The following is a 19,210-nucleotide window of genomic DNA, read 5'->3' as shown; positions in this document are numbered from 1 at the left end:
AAGTCCCAGCCATCTACCGAATGCGTTCCAATGGTCTTTTCGCCTCCTCCGTTGCGGGCATGCTGAATCCATTTGTCTTCCTTGTCGCACAAGTAATGTAACCAACGTAGGGCTTTGACCGAGTATTGACGTTTGACATAGTTGATCGTTTGAGGACTGATGACCGCCACGGTGTTTTCAGGCATGAATCTTTATCTGTACACTAAGGAACACGCTTTGGCAATGGTGCAAGCTTCTTTCAAAGGATCGACCCCTCCGTGTTCCATGAACAGTTCTCGAAATTTTCCACAGCAACGCCGTAAAATGTCCACGTCGGAACGACAATACTTTAGCATTTCTTCCTGAAAGTCGAAAGGGTCCGAGACGTGAGCCTGGTACCAAGCGTAGAAAGCTTCTCGTTGTTCGGTACGCATGTTGTCGGGGTCGTAATAGTGAGCCTCAGGTAAATGGGGTAGAACGGCGTGTTGATTGGCTTCCGTATTGAAAAAGTGTGGAAAGTACCCTTTAGCTATTTCTGTCATTCCAAACGTTTTAGGCATTCGACTCAATGGCATGGCCAAATAGCTCATCGAATCTTTAAACTGTACTTGTCCCACTTGCATGAAAATGATTTTGGCTCCGTTCAAAGTCACTTTAGGACGTTCGGTGCCATGTTCCATATAGTATCTCAAAAGAAACTGTCCATCGTATCCGGAGAAATTGTGAGCCATCACCGTGGCATGACGATGACAATCTCCGTAACGTTCGATGTCCTCTTGGCTCCATGTCTTGTCGATGTCTTGTCGATGGGGTCTAAGACCCATCGAGCGAAATCGGCTAACGTGTTCGGTCTCCGAAAGATTTTTTCACGTCCTCCAGGAATCTTGCTGCAGTGAGGGCAATGACTGAAGATAGGTTCTTGAATGCACTTCTCGCACGCTCGATGAGCCACGCAGAAATTAGGAATGTGAATGGCAGTCTCTTGCATGCATTCGAAATCGAAAAAGATGAAATTGCCTTTCTTCTTGTGACCATCTTCTTTCTCTGTTGGGGGTTGGTATTTTTGCACGTAGCATTCGTGTTCCAAGTCCACGATGTGGTGACAAATGTGACATTTTTTCTTTCCTCGACATACGTGTGCCTTGGTACTGTTGGTACATAGGCCTTGTCCACACGTAGGGCACAATCTCAGCAGCAGACAATCGCATTTCTTCTGTGAACCTTGTGTTTTCAAATGTTGTTGGTAACAGGCAGGGCTGAAAAACGTGCGCAGACAAGCAGGACAATGCACTGGTTCTTGCCCTTCGCCCAGACAGGGTGGAGAGGCCAAACATCCTGAGCATTTCGATCCACAATGCTTGTGTTGCTCTCGATTGTTATAGACATAGTCATATTTCTCACAGTAATAACCGTATCCCAGGAATCCGGTGATACTGGTAATGTTATCGAAATGGTCATCGTGATAATAGACATGAATGTATTTTCCGTCCTTAAAGTCTTGGCCTCGAAACAACAGAGGTCCGCGCACTTCTTTAGGGTGCACTTTCAAGGTGTATCGTGGAGCTAGGACATCTTGCAATTTTTGCATTTCAGGAATGCCACAGGGTTTGTCTTTGGGCAAGTCGGCTTGTTGCAACAGGAGTTCTGCTTCGTTTCGTTGTTTGGCTCGGTCAGATTGTTGAATAGTTTTCCAGGTTCTTTTCCATTCTACCGTGTCGTTCTTGCTGGCATAGGTTCGTCCCACCACGATAGCCCTGGCTAAAAGCATCTGGTCTTCAGGGTTGTGAATTTGGACGAGACTTGCTTTGGTGCTGCGAAGCTCGTTCACCAATAACATCTTTCTGCGTCCAGTCCCTTGAGGAGGAGAGACGTGGGTCATGTCCAGTGTGGCTTTTCCATCGGTGATGTCAAACTGGTCATTGGATTGTTGTACGTGTTGAATTTTGTCCATGACTTTGGAAGCAGTCAATTCTGCAGGGCTGCTAAACTCGATCCAAACAGGGGATTTCAAACCGTCGTGTTGTATGGAAAGTCTCAAGCGATCGTCTTCTTTGGGTTCACATTGTCGCTTGAGTGTGGTGAGCAAAGAATCCCACATCTCGGTGATGAACACTTCTGCTTTCTCTAACGGTACTTCGGACTTGAAATCTTTAAACTTCACTGCGTATTTGTAAGCCGTAGTTCTAAATTTTCTAGAGGGACACTTTTCTGTCTCTCGAATGTCATAGTACTTTTCAGGGTTGACTAAGGGTGATGAACTTTGTTTAGAGGGTTCGGATTCTGGTTCACTCATGTCTTCTTCAAAATCACTGGCATGAATTTGTGCCAAGACTTCAGCCCTGGTACGAGGCGATAGAACACGTTTCTGCCTCTTACTTTCTTCGTCTTTCTTCTCAAATGAATTGGATCGTTTCATCTTGATAGCAAAAAGTCAAATGACTAAAGTTTAAACACCATGGACTAATTTATAGTCATGGCAGACCAGCGGATATAAAAGGGTATGTGTCTTGTCCTTTCACTATTCATTTCACTCTCAAACCGAGCACAACGATGGAAGAGACTAGACAGATCGAACATTTCATCAGAGCTTTGCGAGGGGTCATTAGAAGGTTCTCTTCAGACCAGCCGACGGACTACTCTCCTTCCTTTCGAGATAAAAGTCAAGATACTTGCTATATCTGTCATAAGAAAGGGCATTGGTCTTCAGAGTGTCCAGACCGTCAAAAAAGAAAAAAGGGGTTAGAAAAGACAAAAGTCAAGATACCTGTTATTATTGTCAAGAAAAAGGACATTGGTCTCCAGATTGCCCAAGAAAGAAACAAGAGGGGTCAGAAGAAGAGAGGGATTCTTCAGAGAAAGAAGAAGAGGAAGAAAGCAGACAGGTGGAAAAAAAGAAAGAGGAGAAGAAAAGAAGAAGGGAAGAAAGTGAGGAGGAAGAGGAGGAAAAGACTGTGACTGTGAAGAAATTGAAAAAACAGAGGGACTAAACAATGAGACAGAAGAAGTGTATGAACTTTTTAAAGTGTTCTGTTGTGAATTGTGAATTGAATTGTAAATATTTATAAAAGAATAAATTAGGTACAAAAATGTAAGTGCCTTTGGGTTTTGATTTTAAAATAAGAACGTACACTCACACATTCATATACAAGTACTATAGGGGTAAAATGTTGTTGTTTTTTTTTTTTTTGAGTTATTTTCAATTGAAAGTCTATCTCATTTCGAGAGACGTGGGTGGCCCTGAAAAGGGCCTTTGGTTTTTGGTGTTGGGGTGAGTTTAAGCAATCAACTTTAACTGTCTTAAGCCTTTGCCACGGCCAATGCCTACTTCTAGACTGCGTACTGTTGATGATGATGATTTGGTTGAAATCACTAAGGGTGGCACGGTAGGCTTAGTCACAGGGTTGGAGTGTTTAGCTCGGGAAGGTCGTGTTCTCTTCGGTCGTAATAAAGAAGTCTGATACATTTGTTTCAGACTTCTTAACTCCGCTAAAATGTCTAACAGTACCGTGACCGTTTGATTTTCACACCCTTGTTTCTTTGCTGCTGTTTCTTCTTCTTCTTCTTCTTGTTTTTTTTTTCTTACCTCTTCTTCTTGCTGTTGTTGCTGTAGGAGAAAAGCTTATTCCGCTTCCTTTTGCTGTTGTATAAATTTCTCCAATTCTTCTTTCTGTCTCTGTCTAAAATTCTCCACGTGCGGTAATGAAGGAGAAGGTGACGAAGGTTCCGGAACAAATTCTTGCGAGGTAAGAAAATCCACAAAATCCCAATTCACCTCTTCTGAAAGTAAGTCCGGGTTCCCTTGGGTGGTCTCCATTGCTGGTGTACCCCAAATGATCGTTTTCTGAGTTTCCGTCATGTTGAATCACTGTCGCATAGATTGACAGCGCACAGGCGCTAGCGAATCTATATAGACCACGTGACGTCACAGACTGTTCTCTTCGGATTGGATGCGGGCTGACTGAATTTTGTAACGCGTGTTTGGATTGGTCAATGAACTCAATCCGTTTCAATCCTTCCTCTACCTATAAATAAGCGCAGTTCACTGCATTGATTCACCTGTTCTCGGCGCCTCAAGATGTGGACCACAGTCGAATCATCAACCCTTGTTTCTTCGATGATGTTCAGGACGGACATACTAATGTATGTCCGATCCAAGTGGATAGTTGTCCACAAGTCAGACACCAGTCTGTGGATACGAAGAGTGTATGTGGAAAGACAAGGATGCCTCAAGAGGACTCTGATTTATGGCCCTGCAGTAAGACGCAGCTTGAGGACAAGAAGATGCCGCAGATGCCCTTTATGTTAAGGGCATATTAACATAAATCCAAAGGCCCTTTTCAGGGCCACCCACATCTCTCGATAAGAGATAGACTTTCAATTGCCTACCCTTTTTTAATTTTTTTTTGTTTAAAGAAACTAGAGACCCCTCCCTATTTCAATTTTCGCCTGTTCCATTTTCCATAGACCCATCAGGTCGGGACCTTATTAAAATAGGGTCCCGACCCTGTTCCATTTTCCCTTGACGCTAGACAGTCCCACGATTTATTCCCATGTTCAATTCCCCTTGACGCTAGACAGTCCCACGATTTATTCCCATGTTAAATTCCCTTGACGCTATATTGTCGCAGGGTTTTTCGTCCATGTTAAATTTACATAGACGCTAGAGTGTCCCAGGGTGGTTAATGTTAAATTTCCATTGACGCTAGAGTGTCCCAGGGTGGTTTTTAATGGTAAGTCCCATTGACGCTAGGGTGTCCCTATTCACTACTAACACGTCATTGAAGCAAGTAAATCATCGCATACTGAGTCATATGACACTCATGAGAAGATTCTAATATGTGATTCGTATATTAGTGTATACTTTCAAGTTTAAATGATGCATAATTCTGATAAGTACCATATTCCTGAATGGGATGATTTTGCGACCAATATGTTCTCAAAAGAGCTCGTCAGTGATGGTTCTGATCTTATCCAGTCATACATCTATGCCATCGAAACCCAACAAATTTCCAAATATGTACGTTATCATTGGAAGAAGATGCATTTATTTCTTCTCACTCGCATCGATCTTAACCGTTCTATTCAAGTTAAAAATAAATCAGTTTTCAAGTTGTTAATGTTTTAAAGAGAGATGAAGTCACTTTGTTATACTTTCATGAAACACTTTAACTGTGTTTATGCTGAAGGCAAATCTAATGACAAATTAGATATGTTGCTTAAAAGACGACAAGAATTTGGCTCATATTGAAATAGCAAATTTGGGTGAGATTCTGAAAGGAATTCTTGAATCCTAAAATTCTTTTAGAAACAATCAATATTGATTTCTGCGCAGGGTTCAATCATTCGTTGAATTAAGCACGAAACTAGTTGTGTGCGAAATGGTGTTCTCGAGTAATATCTATGATTCTTTATATGGCAAATGGCAAAATATTCGGTACGTGTGTAGGAACAAGTGGCGGAAGTATTCCTTTAGGTGATAATGTTGACTTGTTCGTTGACAAAATTGAAAATAGTTTAATAAATGCTGGCAACCTCTTCATCCTTAAATTAATGGGCGTGTGATACATTGGTTGCTTGAAAGTGCCTAGTTTGTTTCTAGGATAGGAATGTGATAACAGATAGTTAACGCAATAACAAACAAATCAGAATATTTGCTAAATGTAAAGTACACACCCGTAAATTGAAACAAATGATAGTGAAGCTATTTGGGAACAAATAATTGTACAGCAATAGCATAGATTATAAAGTGAATTGATGTAGTTGTATTATTCGTTCTTCGTCTGTTTTAATCTAATTTATTACTGCTATGATTTTGTTACTTGTAAGTCGTTAAGCGGCTATAATGTATTAAACTGTAAAATAACCTTCTTAGAGAAACAAATTAATATTGTTGGTGTATCTTTTGTGGAATGAAAGGTTTACTGGTATCTGCAAAATAGAACTAATGAGGAAGAAAATACAATTCATCACACAAGTCTTTGAATCAAATTGGTAAACTTTTAAACCCTCTTATAAAAATAATTACAAACATTTTATAGATAGTATGTAGTTAATACATCAAAGTAAATAAAAAAAATAATAATTGCCTGATCCAAGAATCTAAAATATAAAAGAAAATTGTAGATCTTACAGGTTTGTAATTTCTTTCAACTATCAACATTATTTCAACATATCATAATGTATTTGTTCTTGGGTGTCAGTTTAACACCACAGTAAGGAGTGCTTGACTCGTGAAAATCGTGTTAACCCACAACTATTTCGAGCCACAAGTCTGCAGAGTAATTCTGATACAATTAACCATAGTGAATAACATCACAGAGCAGTATCTGAGATAGTTAAACAAAATTAGAAGGTATATTCGGCTCAAAGCTTCGCATTGCCTGACTTGCTGCAGCGGATAGAAGGCTGAACAAGGAATTATCGATCAAAGATGCTTAATTTCCTGCCAACTGATCTTGTTAAAATGAGTTCCATTATTTCAGGCCATTTGTTTATTATTTACTAAAGTAAATCGTCTTGTTTTGGAAGAGTTTAACAAAGAAATTCCCCGAGTATTCGAATGTTACGACTGACCATTATAGTTAGTGTTTTCGCGTAGGTTTGATTTACACCTACGCCCTACTAACGGCATTTTTCAGCACGTAAAATGTCTTATTCATTTTTTTATCAATAACAATCTAAATTAACCGCATTCACAATCAAGTGGGCTTGATGTTGCACTTATGTTTCAAAGTCTTGAATCATAGGATACAAAAATGGAATTCGGTTTTTAAAGTCCTTGCGTTTTATTAGAAAGTTTTAAATTGTACATTTAAACTAAATCTAGAACTGAATGTATTGTCAATAGGGAAAGGCCGATCACGTTCTGTTAGAGCCATGTCAGCACTTGACAATGAAAAACTGTAATTTTGGCCACCTTACTAGACTTAATTTATCTTGAACTCGCTGTTGTAAAAGAAGCATTTCTAACTACCATTTTATAACTAGAGATGTATAATTCTTTAAATCTCAGATGCATTTTGCAATCAGTTAACTTTCAAAGAGTTCGTTAGTTATAATCATCATTCTACAAAATAATATGTATGAACATTCAAGCGTTATTGATTGTTTAAATCCTTGTATAAATCGCATATATAAAATATAAATTTATTTGTATGTTCTTTATGTGATTAAAGATATACAATCCATTCAATTAACTGTAAAATAGACTTTGTTTATTGAGTATGTATTGAAATGAGTTTAATTTCATCTCCTGACAGCAAAGAGATTATTTTATAAAAATATATTACTAACTTTTTTATCTTTGTTTCAATTTCAAAGTGTCGAGCATGTCATCTGTTTAACATTTGCTGCTCCTGATAATGCATCTTGAGAAACAATCAACGTTTATGAGGATTCCATTTTGCTACCAAGAAGGGCTCGAACCAAAGATCATCTATTCTTCCCACATTGAACACTATATTTGTAATCTTTCTAATCCATCGAAAATACCCATTCATGTTCCAGTTCATTTACAATCTTGCTAAACTCTTGAAAGAATTACTACATGGAGAAGCTCCATAGGAAACGGGATCAAACAAAATTTCATATGATTATGAAAACAGATTTTATCTCATATTTACTAGGAAAACACACTTAAGTTTTATTTGGATAGAAGCATGTTATAACTTAGTTCAGCTGAGTAAGCAACTAATTCAACTATCTAGCATAATATACAATTGTTTTCTTCTAAATCAAATTAGCGGTTAAGAAATATATCTTTTTACGGGAACATTTTGTTTATGTCGGAGGTAAAACTTCGCATGTGAGTATCACGTGACAGCTACAAGTGTACATCATGATATTGTCTTTTACAATCATGGCCAAAATCTCAATGAAACATAAGACACTCAACGTCTAAAGCACATGAAGAAAAAATGTCATCATGAAGAATTTCCATGCACATCCATTGAAACTATAGAAATATAAAAGAAACAACTAAAATTTCATTCGGCTTAAGCGAGTAATTTTTTTAAAGAAAGTTCATTGTTGTAAGTAGTTCCTTTTGAATCTCTTAAATGTCTATACTTAAGTCTTGTTTATATTTTTAAAATCATTTTGTTTGCAAGCAGACTGTCTAAAGTCATATAAATGATGGATTACTTTTTGTAATACAAGCTTCCGGTGACTTTTTATCTGTGAATATTTAATTTAATTGCCTTGGTAATTCAGTTTGATTTATGGCCTTGTCACTTGTTATGAGAAAAGATACCAGTCCATTATATGAGTTACATATTCACTTAGCATAATCTTTAATTAATATTGCAAATCATGTATTGTGTTCTAACGTGTGCTCAACAAAAAAAGCCCTTCCATAATTAGTCTATGCCAAGCTCTTTCAATTAGAACTCTACCCGTTTCCCTAAATTTAATTTAGTATCACACTAATGGACAGAGTCATGTATCTGTACAATGTGAAGTCTAGGAGCTGAAAAAATATTATCTCAATCTTCAAAATTACTCAGCTTGTGTCTTTGATCCATAAATTGTTGATTTCTTACTATACGAAGTAACAAAGATAAGTTACTGTAATACGTTTGCCTAACGTGCATCAAAATAACATGAATCTTTCCTGATGAACAAACATGTCATGTCCTTGGAAAATCATAATTAAAGATCAAAAGCTGGCTTGGTATAAAGATAGGCAAATTGTTTGAAATGGGAACTGGCTCAATATTAGATTTTACAGGTAATTGACAAGCAAACACAGTAAATATAATTTATTACCAGAAGGCATGTCGAATTCCACATTTGGGCTACCACCTTCCAAGTCATCTTCATGGGCCAATAGTTTCATATTTATGTCGTTTCTGCTTTATGTCTTGAAAGTTGTTTCAGATGCAGTGATAAATCTTTGCATACTTACTTTTCTCGATTTGAAGGCACCTCATGTATTACAGCCCGATCTAGATCACTGATCTCCCTTTTTCTGCACTTTTACACAAATGGTTATTTTTATCAGAAAGAACCATTAAACTTTATAATTCCCCTGTCTGCCGTCAATTCTACGACTCCCTCACACAAGTTGCAATTATATATCCTTACTGTATATTTTTCACCCCATAACAAAAGGCGGGGGACAAAAAGTCGCTGAATTGTATTGCTTCATTGTCGCTAATTTATTTTAATATAGGCTGCTCTTAAAGTTAATGTAAGGGCTATGACTATCCCTATATACATTCCCCATTGGAGAATTACTCGTGCTCGCTAGCCTATTCCTAAAATGTGACCTAAATCCTTATTTCTATAATGACCGTGACAAATTTATGCTGAACAATTTCTGAACGCTTTTGTTGTATTTTGTGTGGCCGTCTCTCACCAATCTTTCTACTAGTGTTGAGTTTGTGTTGTAAGTAATAATATAAGAACTATTTCCCTTTCTTCTTGAAAAGTAAGACTAAAATGTGTTATTGTTTGTCACAGTCGTGCAATAAACATCCAAAACTACATTTTTCTTAGACTTCTATTTCATTAATTGAAAGGATACAGAAATCGTTTAATGAATGAACGATAAAAACTGTTAGAAACTAGTTTGTTTATATCATTATTTTTATATCCAATCTTTGTCTTGCAAATATGTTCTTAAGCGAGACGCTTGTTTGTCCTATATAGTTTTCCTCATATTTGCCAGATCTAGATGGCGATAGTGACACACAGTAATGTCTGACTGACGATAACAGTTCATGAATTCTTTAGGTCTCAAAATTCATAGAACAGAAGGCAACGTCAGTCCTCATGCACATATGTTATCAAATCTTATTCAAAAATAATAATATCAAGCCTCCCTGACCCCCAATCTGCGATAGCACAATAATATGGTCGATAGTCAAACAGAACTACAAAACAACTGTACTGCAGAACAACAAAGCCCTTTGACCAAACTCCTTGTGCCTAATAATGCATGATCTAATGAGCACTGTGGTACGAACTATCGGGTATTTTATATTACGATGTCGGCAATAACAGTTTACAAATGTATTTCCTATTGTATTAAATTTCTTTATCATGGATATGATCAGAATCACCTTCACTTAATTGTATATTCCAACTTGAATAAGCAATTTCAGGACAAGTGTTTCGCAGAAGTCAAACGGTGCATCAGACATTCAGGTCGATTTAATGATATATTGATCTGAGTCAAAGATCATATTTGATTTTGTGTAATTATCAATAAAACAAAAGTTTATATATGCCTTGGAAAGGTCTGTGCTTTTCTGTCAAGGGAACTATATTCATGTTGTTTTAATTTTGTACTTTATTTTATTTTACTTATGTGTGTGTGTGTGTGTGTGTGTGTGTGTGTGTGTGTGTGTGTGTGCGTTTGTATTTGGTGTAAACCGAAGACATTAATGAGATTACACACCAACGTACCGAGGACACACCTCCTACCGAGGACGTCCTCGGTTGGTAAAATGGTCAAATCTTGCTTCTCCCAACTATTTTAGCCTAGAATAACGTAAAATCATGATTTGTAGGAAGGTCCCCGTTTACACGCTTGGTACTTGTTCGCGATTTTGGAGTGTATCTATACTTCTAAGTTGGTGATACACACGCCCGAAACCATGTTCTCGATTGCCCGGTGGAAAACTTTTGAGAGATCTCCACTATCAAATTACACGTTGCAAAAACGTATTATCTCCCTTTAGATCCAAGCATCCGATACAAACTACTAAGCTAAACTATAAGAAGATAAGCTGGTGCATATAACAGTCCCTGGTATTTGTATTAATATTTTATACATGTGAGACAATAGTGTTGGGAAACTCAGGATACATTCATACCACACACGTTCAATCTATGACATGTACAAAAGAAGTACATCAAAACGCTATTAGAAATACGCATGAATTCATTGTAGATTTGGAATGAAACTGCTAATTATCCGACCCATCTGTAAAGTTAAAACGTCCTGTGTGCGGCGAGATTTTACACACGTTAAGATATTGAAAAGACATCCTTGATATGCAAAATTTATTTTGTGATTATTAAATGAGCTATATCCTCCCCTATTTCGTAATTTGCCTATTTAGTATTCAAACAGGATATAACATATGTGATTCGAGTAAAAAAAATCCCGTCACGATGAGATCGAATTATCACTAACCGAATTTGGAAGTTACATGCACAGAACTTTAGTAAATATATAGAAAGATAAATGTATTATATAGAGGTCAAACATTTATCATCAAGACGATCAGTCCCAAAATGAAACATTTAATTCAGGAATATGTTTTTCATTATTACGCTCTTAAGACCTGCGACTAAACGTGCAAGCAATTATAAACTGTTGAATGCATTCAATGTTCTTTTAAATGTATTTACTTGCTTCCGTTGATGATTGGATGACTTTGCTGAACATATCATGAATTATTGTATCGCTATTTCTGTTGTAAACGAAGTCTTATTAAAACAACACACAACATATAAATACAAGACGTCAATCTATATTGCTTTCCCAAATTTAAAGAGGTTTTTAACAATAGCCAAAACGCTCAGGATGTTCTACAGGACGAACTTGTATTTATAACTTAACAGGACATTTACTTAGAGCTGCATTAGACTGTAATATTCTTACTCATTTAGTCTTTTATTCAGTATGTTTAATACAGAAGGCGACGCGGAAAAAAAACTGTTTAAAACTTCCAATCAGCGATACAAAACACCTTTACGTGATACACTGAATTAGCAAATGTATAAACTAAATGATTCTGAAGGTGAACCAAGAGAGTGTTGTACCATTAACGTATATTCTTGTTCATTCATGGCTCCAAAACAAACAAAAAAAAAACAGAATAAACTGTTTGTAAAAAGGTATTAGACAAGTATCCCCATCCACTAAATGTATGCATACATCTACTCTCATAGAACTTTGTTCTTCGCCTTGCATTTTAAGAGGTTTCGATTCAGTTAACATAGATAAGTTGTTGTTGTTGTTGTTGCTGCTGTTGTTATCGATGTTTTAGTCTATCATTATTCTTTGTCTTGAGGTTGAGATAAAACATCATACAGATTACAACAGAAATAATGTTGTATGGATCATCGATTTATTCAACCAAAGTTACTTGAAAAATAAAAAGTCTCCGTGAAATACACAATATGGCTAACACAAACATTCGTTCTTATTTTCAACTTTATATCTGCACATGCCCGAGAGAGAGAGAGAGAGAGAGAGAGAGAGAGAGAGAGAGAGAGAAGATTCGTACGCGTATTATGTAACAAAGATATTACTATATTTTGTCAGAAAGCGAATAGTCATTGCCAATAAGGCGAGTTTGCTGCCATAAATGATCTAATCCAGCCAAATAGTACTGCTATAATCCAGGGGTATTTGCTTGACCGAGCAGTATCAATCCCTGGCACGATTCCATTAGAAGTCATAAGTTTACCCCAAATTTCCAAAGACTTCTCTACAACTTCGGTTATAAATTAGAAAGCCCGACGTGTCCATTCTATACATAAATTTTTCGCTAATCATTGCAAGAACACAGATCTCAAAATTTGCCAAATATATATCAACCGCACATCTGCATGGTTTCTCTTCATCAACTTTCCGTACCGTCAGCAGTTCACGCCGTACAAACTGTACAACTATCCACCCGATACGTCCATTGTTACAGCCTACAAGCCTGGAATTGTTGATATTGTTAAGGCCTTCAAACCGCAACAACGTATATGTTCGTACGATGCAGTATAAAACTATCCTCTAACACAGGGAACTATTTTTCCTGCGCCACCTTAGGCCAGTCAATTCACGGTTTCAAGGCACATTTCGCCAGTACAACTGCGTCACATTTGCCACCATGGCGGCATAAACGGTATCTGCCGAGTCCCTTCTTGTTTATTCTTTTGTTTAATTTACCGGTCTCCTGCTGTAAATATTGCCACTGCAGTCACACAACCAATGTACACCATTAGGTTTTAATAGGGACTATATTACAACAGGGACACCCATGCGGTTTTGACCTGAAGTCACTAAAAGTCAACCATGGCATCATGGAAACTCACTAATACTTCACTCCTTGACATTTGCTCCTACTCAATGGCTAGTAATTTAGGCTAAGGAATGTGTCCATTGCATCGAGTTCCAATAATCAAACAAGTAATCACACAAATCTAAGAATTCCTTAAAACGGGGCGTTACAACCAAATGCGCATACTCCAAATTTATTACGAGATGATCTCCAAAGCGATGGATTAGTCCGAAACGTGTTATGTCGTACCAAAGTCTAATTGCAGGACAATCAGTAAATCAATAAATTCATCAGTCCGTCAATAACAACAAGATATATATTAAAAAAATAATGGAATTGCCCTAAAGACCAGTTGTAGTCGAAACCCTTATAGAGGTTACAGTTACGTAATAATAATATGTGATTTAGATTTGATTTTAACGTAGCTTTAACAATCTTTCAGTCATATCGCTACGTTGTCTGCAGTGTGGCAGTTTATAGTGATGTCTATCATTGGAGCATTACGCCACATACATGTAGCCTGATGTCACACGCAGTCACATTATTTTTACACCAGGCCGACTAAGTCTTAACACTAACCTCCTAATGCTGAGCGACTAGCGAGGCAGCTGTTAGTACCATTGTCATGTCTTTGTTATGGCTCTGCCTGGGTTCTAACCCGCAACCTCCCGCATCCGAGGCGGACGCTCAAACCACTAGGCCACCTGAGGGGTCGTACTGATTGTTAAGACTGGATTAGATGTGCAAATATGTCCTTGTTGATCATGATGTACGAATGTCCACGGTCTCCGTGATTTTGTCAAATAGTGTGCGTCCTTAGTTTGTATGGATTATACAGAAAAGTTGTGTATGCGTGTGCGTCCTCGCTTGCATTGCTAAATTTCATATTCCTTAGAACTGATAATACGGTTCCCTCCTTGATACATCACCATTTCCTATTAATGTACTGCCTCAAACAGTATTTGATTTTGCTCTAACATCGCCAGAACAAATGTCCTCGGTACGCGGTTCCATACACAAGTCCTCTATATCCACCCAATACAAGAATGTGTGTGTGTGTGTGTGTGTGTGTGTGTGTGTGTGTGTGTGTGTGTGTGTGTTTGTGTGATTTGGATTTTTTACGTAGCTTTAACAGTTTTTTAATCATATCGCTACGATGTCTGCAGTGTGGCAGTTTATGGTGATGTCTAGCACTGGGGTATCATGCCGCAGACATGTAGAATGATGTTCCACCCAGTCACATTATCCTGACACCATGTCAACCAGTCCTAACACTAACCTCTTAATGCTGAGCGCCAAGAAAGGCAGCTGTTAATACCAATTTTGTAAGTCTTTGGTATGACTCGGCCGGGGATCGAACCCACGACCTCTCGCATCCAAGGCGGACGCTCTAACCAGTCTTATTTTTGTAACTGTCAAAGTTTCACAAGCACAGTAAAAGTCCATAATGTTTTATGTTTTCGTAAATGAGCTCTTACTAGGAACGTAAAATGATGTAATTTATACATCGTCCTATTCTGATGAAAATTTATATTTTATTGTCTGAGTTACACTTTGAGGCTGAATTATGCATTATTGAAGTATTTCATAAATTTAGAAGAAGAAAAAAACTTAATTATATTCGAATAATAATAATAATAATAATTCCAAATTCACCTTTCAAATATTGATCTCAAGCAGTAAATTCTACAACATTTGCTAAAGGTTCGAATATATTATGATTGATCAAATAGTAGTTAACTGGTTATCTGAGTTGTCACGTGAATTCTTGTTACATATAAGTCATTATACAAAAGTGAACTAAGTGATTAGAGTGAAGAAAAAAGGATAAACAAAAGGTACCAGTCAGCTAGGGAAAAACAAGGTCCACTGAATGCATAGTTTTACTAATGACTTCTGACTGTGTATCGCAATTATAAGCAAACATTCAATAATACTGCTTACCATGAAGCGCCAATTCTATCTTAAGTGGTCCGTTTTAAATACATGTGAATGAAACTGCATTCTATGATGTGCATTAATTGGTAAATGCTGTACGTTGGTGTTAATAGATGTGCATTTATTATTACATAATTTATATGTTTTTTTAAATTATATATATATATATATATATATATATATAGAGAGAGAGAGAGAGAGAGAGAGAGAGAGAGAGAGAGAGAGAGAGTCTTTACTATTACATGATGTGGTTTATTAATTATATTATGTTTATTTTTGATTATATGCATATGCAGTACATTTAATAATATTTGATGTGCATTTGTTACTGTACGATGTGGTAAAATAAAAACTGTACATTCCTGGGCTGGATCAGGTCAAGTGTTGAAGGGGTGGGTGTCCAAAATTTTAAAAGAGCCCCAACTTTCCTCGAAAGGGCTCCAAAGTAAAAGTATATGTGTCTATTTACTCAGCGTGGGAACAATACCCGATAAAGGTGCGCAAAAATAAAACGGTAATCAAATTTGAAGTGGCAAGTGACTGAACGTTTGTTTGTGTTTGTACGTTTTTTAGCCGGGATGTGTTGGTCCGGAAACCTTGGAGAAAAAAAAAACATCCCCCTAATCTGGCCCTGCATGCTGTGCAAGCTTCATTATATGAGGTAGATGTTCTATGCAAACTCTTTTTGATAAGGATTAAATTAGAAAGAGTGAGAACTGGCTGATGTACCAGGTAAGAAGAAAATGGTTTGCAATCCCAAGTATAATATTAAACAAATTGCAATTTCAATACCGATTATGCTATAGAAAAAGATAGAGAATATAGTGACAAACGGAAATCAAAAGTTTTGTTTCGTCTGCTAAGTTGTCAATCGGTGATAAACGTAATATACATTTGGCAGACATATAGAAAAAGAACTTGTTCTTCATTCGATTCATTTCCGTAACACGTGTTTCTAGACCCTATCTGTAATTTTACCTTTATCCTTACCGGAAGTTACTCTGGTCGTCATCAAGCTTGTCACACGGGCATCAAGCCACACGCATGTAGTATCATGTCCCACCCAGTCACATTATCCCGACACAAGGCCGACCAGTCCTATCACTAACCTCTTAATGCTGAACGCCTAAAGAGGCAGCTTAAGTACAATTTTTATAAGTCTTTGATATCATACGACCGGGGTTCGAACCAGCGATCTCCGCATCCGTAGTGGACGCTCTTGCCACTTAGGCCACACCAGTGGCTTTAATGCTTTGAGTAATGGACTTGGACAATTCTACTGAGTTACGATTTGCTTCCTATTGAGCTACAAAAATTTAATATTTTAAGGATCATGTTTGAATTTACGGCTGGAATTCCACAGCAATTTAATTTCTGGTATTTATGATCATCGAATTAGCACCAAAATTTGCTACAGAACACAAAACTTCTTTTCCTCGCTGTCCACCATTCTCTCTGAAGAAAATATTTACACAAAGGTTATATTGCTTGCTTCACTTTTTCACTAATGTTGTTAATTTACAAAGATTACAATGTAATTGTTTCTAAGAGAATTGTATCCTTCAAATGTCTTGTTCTGTTTAAAATATTTTGTTCTAAATTACAGAACTGTGAATATGACATCCTTCATATCTTTAGTTGTGCACTTGTAAACGCACATTTCTCGAACTGACTCAGACCAAGCTGTCATCTCAGGACCTCCTAACCTTTTTTTATGTTTTTTGAGGGAAAACAAGTACAACTTGCTGACCTCTACATTTTATCTACAGTGATCTTTTGTTTCCAACACAACCTCCTCAATCGATATCATATTTTGTACACATAATTGATATGGAACTTCTTTATATATTAGTTGTAGATGGGTTTTCATAGGGTATAGCCATATTCGCTAGCCATGGTTCCGATAACCTTATCTACACCTTGGAATATAGAGCAGATATTTCTGTGCTTCGATTCTGTGAATTTCATTGGATGCAGCGGCAAGCCACTGCATCCAATTAAAATTAAGTTATTCAAATTTGAACACTGTTCCTACGTGATCAAGACGATGGGAGCACACAACTTGAATGGACTGATACATCAGCTCTTTTCCAGTACTGGTCCGTGTTTGCACAAATACCTTTCACTCAAATAGACCTGTAATGGCTTCCCTCTGGTACATAGTCATACTTTCGATTTTAAACTTACAAAGTATCCTTTTTAGGTCAATTGCCATTACCGTTTTCGGCCGATGTAGAATGCACCACGCTATTGGTTAGTTGGCACTGCATACTAAGGGAGGCAACACATGAAATCCAATAGACGTCGCGAGGACAAAGCACCGATATAGCTGTTCGATCCGCTAAGGTGTAGATAATGTTATCGGAACCTTGGCTAGCGAAGATCAGAGTACATCATGTTACAAGAGCAAACCATTTAATAGAACAATCTTGAGAAGATATAAATCAATACATTATGTGAGTTGTTCCAAATGTGTCAGATTTAAGCTAGTTAGAGTTTCGGCCCCTTATATCGTCTTCTTTCTTTACAAAACAACCTACATTGCTTTCACCCATCATATATTTATATATACTGGTTACTGTTATGTTAGGCCTATGTGTTAATTTCATTCATTTTCATTTTTTCTTTGCACAGTTTTATACGGTTGTTAAAAATGTTGTGAGTAGAAATCCAAGTGGGGACTTTTTAAATGCCATTAGAATGAACGACGAGTTGTATATTTTTGTTTAAAATCCAATAACTGCACTTAAGACTAATACCAAATTGATGTATTTTTGTACGAAACAAAACCAAAAGGCTTTTTAAGCTCTTGTCTACTTTTTAATTCTTGCAAAGCTATGTACCTTTACCGATTGCTTGAGAAATGAAAGTGTCCCTCGCAAAACCTCAAAACATATCACCATGAATTTTTCAACAGTTTAGTGTTACTTTTCAAGAGATGATTTATTGTCTGAAGACTCCACCTGTGAACAAACTGTATAGTTGAAAAGCAAATTAAATGCCTTTAGATTAGTAATATGAAATTAAACGCGTGTAAATGTTGGCATTTTAATTTTAATATTAAGTTCTGGGAAAATAGGATGTCTGCGTATTGCATTATTTAATGCCCAATCAGCAGGACCACCGGAAAAGCGCACAGAAATAGTTAATTTTATCAACGACCAGAATATCGACGTCTTTTTCCTGACAGAAACATGGCTAAAAACATCAGGCGATGAATCCAAGTGTGCGGATCTAACACCCACTGGTTACTCCATCAAGTCGTTCCCTCGTAACTCTCCCGGAGGTGGAATTGCTGTCATCACAAAGAACTCCATGATCAAACGTCTTAACCACACCACAACATTCAATTTCGACCACACATCGTTTGAACTAGTCTAAACCACGCTCACAATGGAGCAAAGGTCAGTCCATTTTTTCTGCTTATACCGCCCTCCTCCTAGTAGAAAAAAAAGCTGAATGAATCTCTCTTTTTGGAGCAGTTTCCGAATCTCCTGGAGTATGAAAATTCAATAGGTGGCAACCTGATTATTCTTGGAGATTTCAACTTTCACCTTGACTGTCCCGGAAACCCAAACACATCAAAACTTCTAAATTCCATTCATGTTTTCAAACTCAAGCAGTCAGTTAACCAACCCACCCATAAACATGGTCACATTTTAGACTGGATTCTTCACAGACCTGATGATAACAATCTACGGTCCTCAATGGTATCCCATGATTTTGCATCAGATCACCTCTGAATTATATGCCATCTTGACGTATCAGTCCCTAACCCTCCACCTTTATCTGTTACAAAGAGAAACCTTCGTATGATAAGTAGAACCAAACTAATTCTTACATCCAAGCAAACCTAACAACTTGCTTACCTCCTACAGCAGAACAAATCGATAACTGCCTGCGTTCATTACTCGACAAACATGCCCCAGCTACCAAGTGCAGAGTATCAATTCAAAAGTGTTCTCCATGGTATAGCAGTGTTAGGGACCAGCTTCGTACTGCTAAAAGAGATCGCCGTAAAGCTGAGAGGCTTTGGCTTTCCACCAGACTCACTATTCATAAGCAAACCTATGAAGCCGCTAAGAAGAATGTCACCAATAAAGTCCATGCATCGAAATCAGCCCACTACACTACTAAGATCATGGAAAGTTCCAGCTGCAGAGAGCTCTTCGAGATTACTAACAAGCTAATGTCAAGGAACAAATCTACACCACTTCCAACTACCTTCTCTCCAGTCGACCATCCGGACATATTTGCAAATTTCTTCCGTGACAAAGTACAAA

The sequence above is a fragment of the Sinohyriopsis cumingii genome, chromosome 16, assembly GCF_028554795.1.
Source record: "Sinohyriopsis cumingii isolate HCF-2022 chromosome 16, ASM2855479v2, whole genome shotgun sequence".
Classification (NCBI taxonomy): domain Eukaryota; kingdom Metazoa; phylum Mollusca; class Bivalvia; order Unionida; family Unionidae; genus Sinohyriopsis; species Sinohyriopsis cumingii.
The sequence above is the reverse complement of the archived record's forward strand: the minus strand, read 5'-3'. Positions refer to the sequence as shown.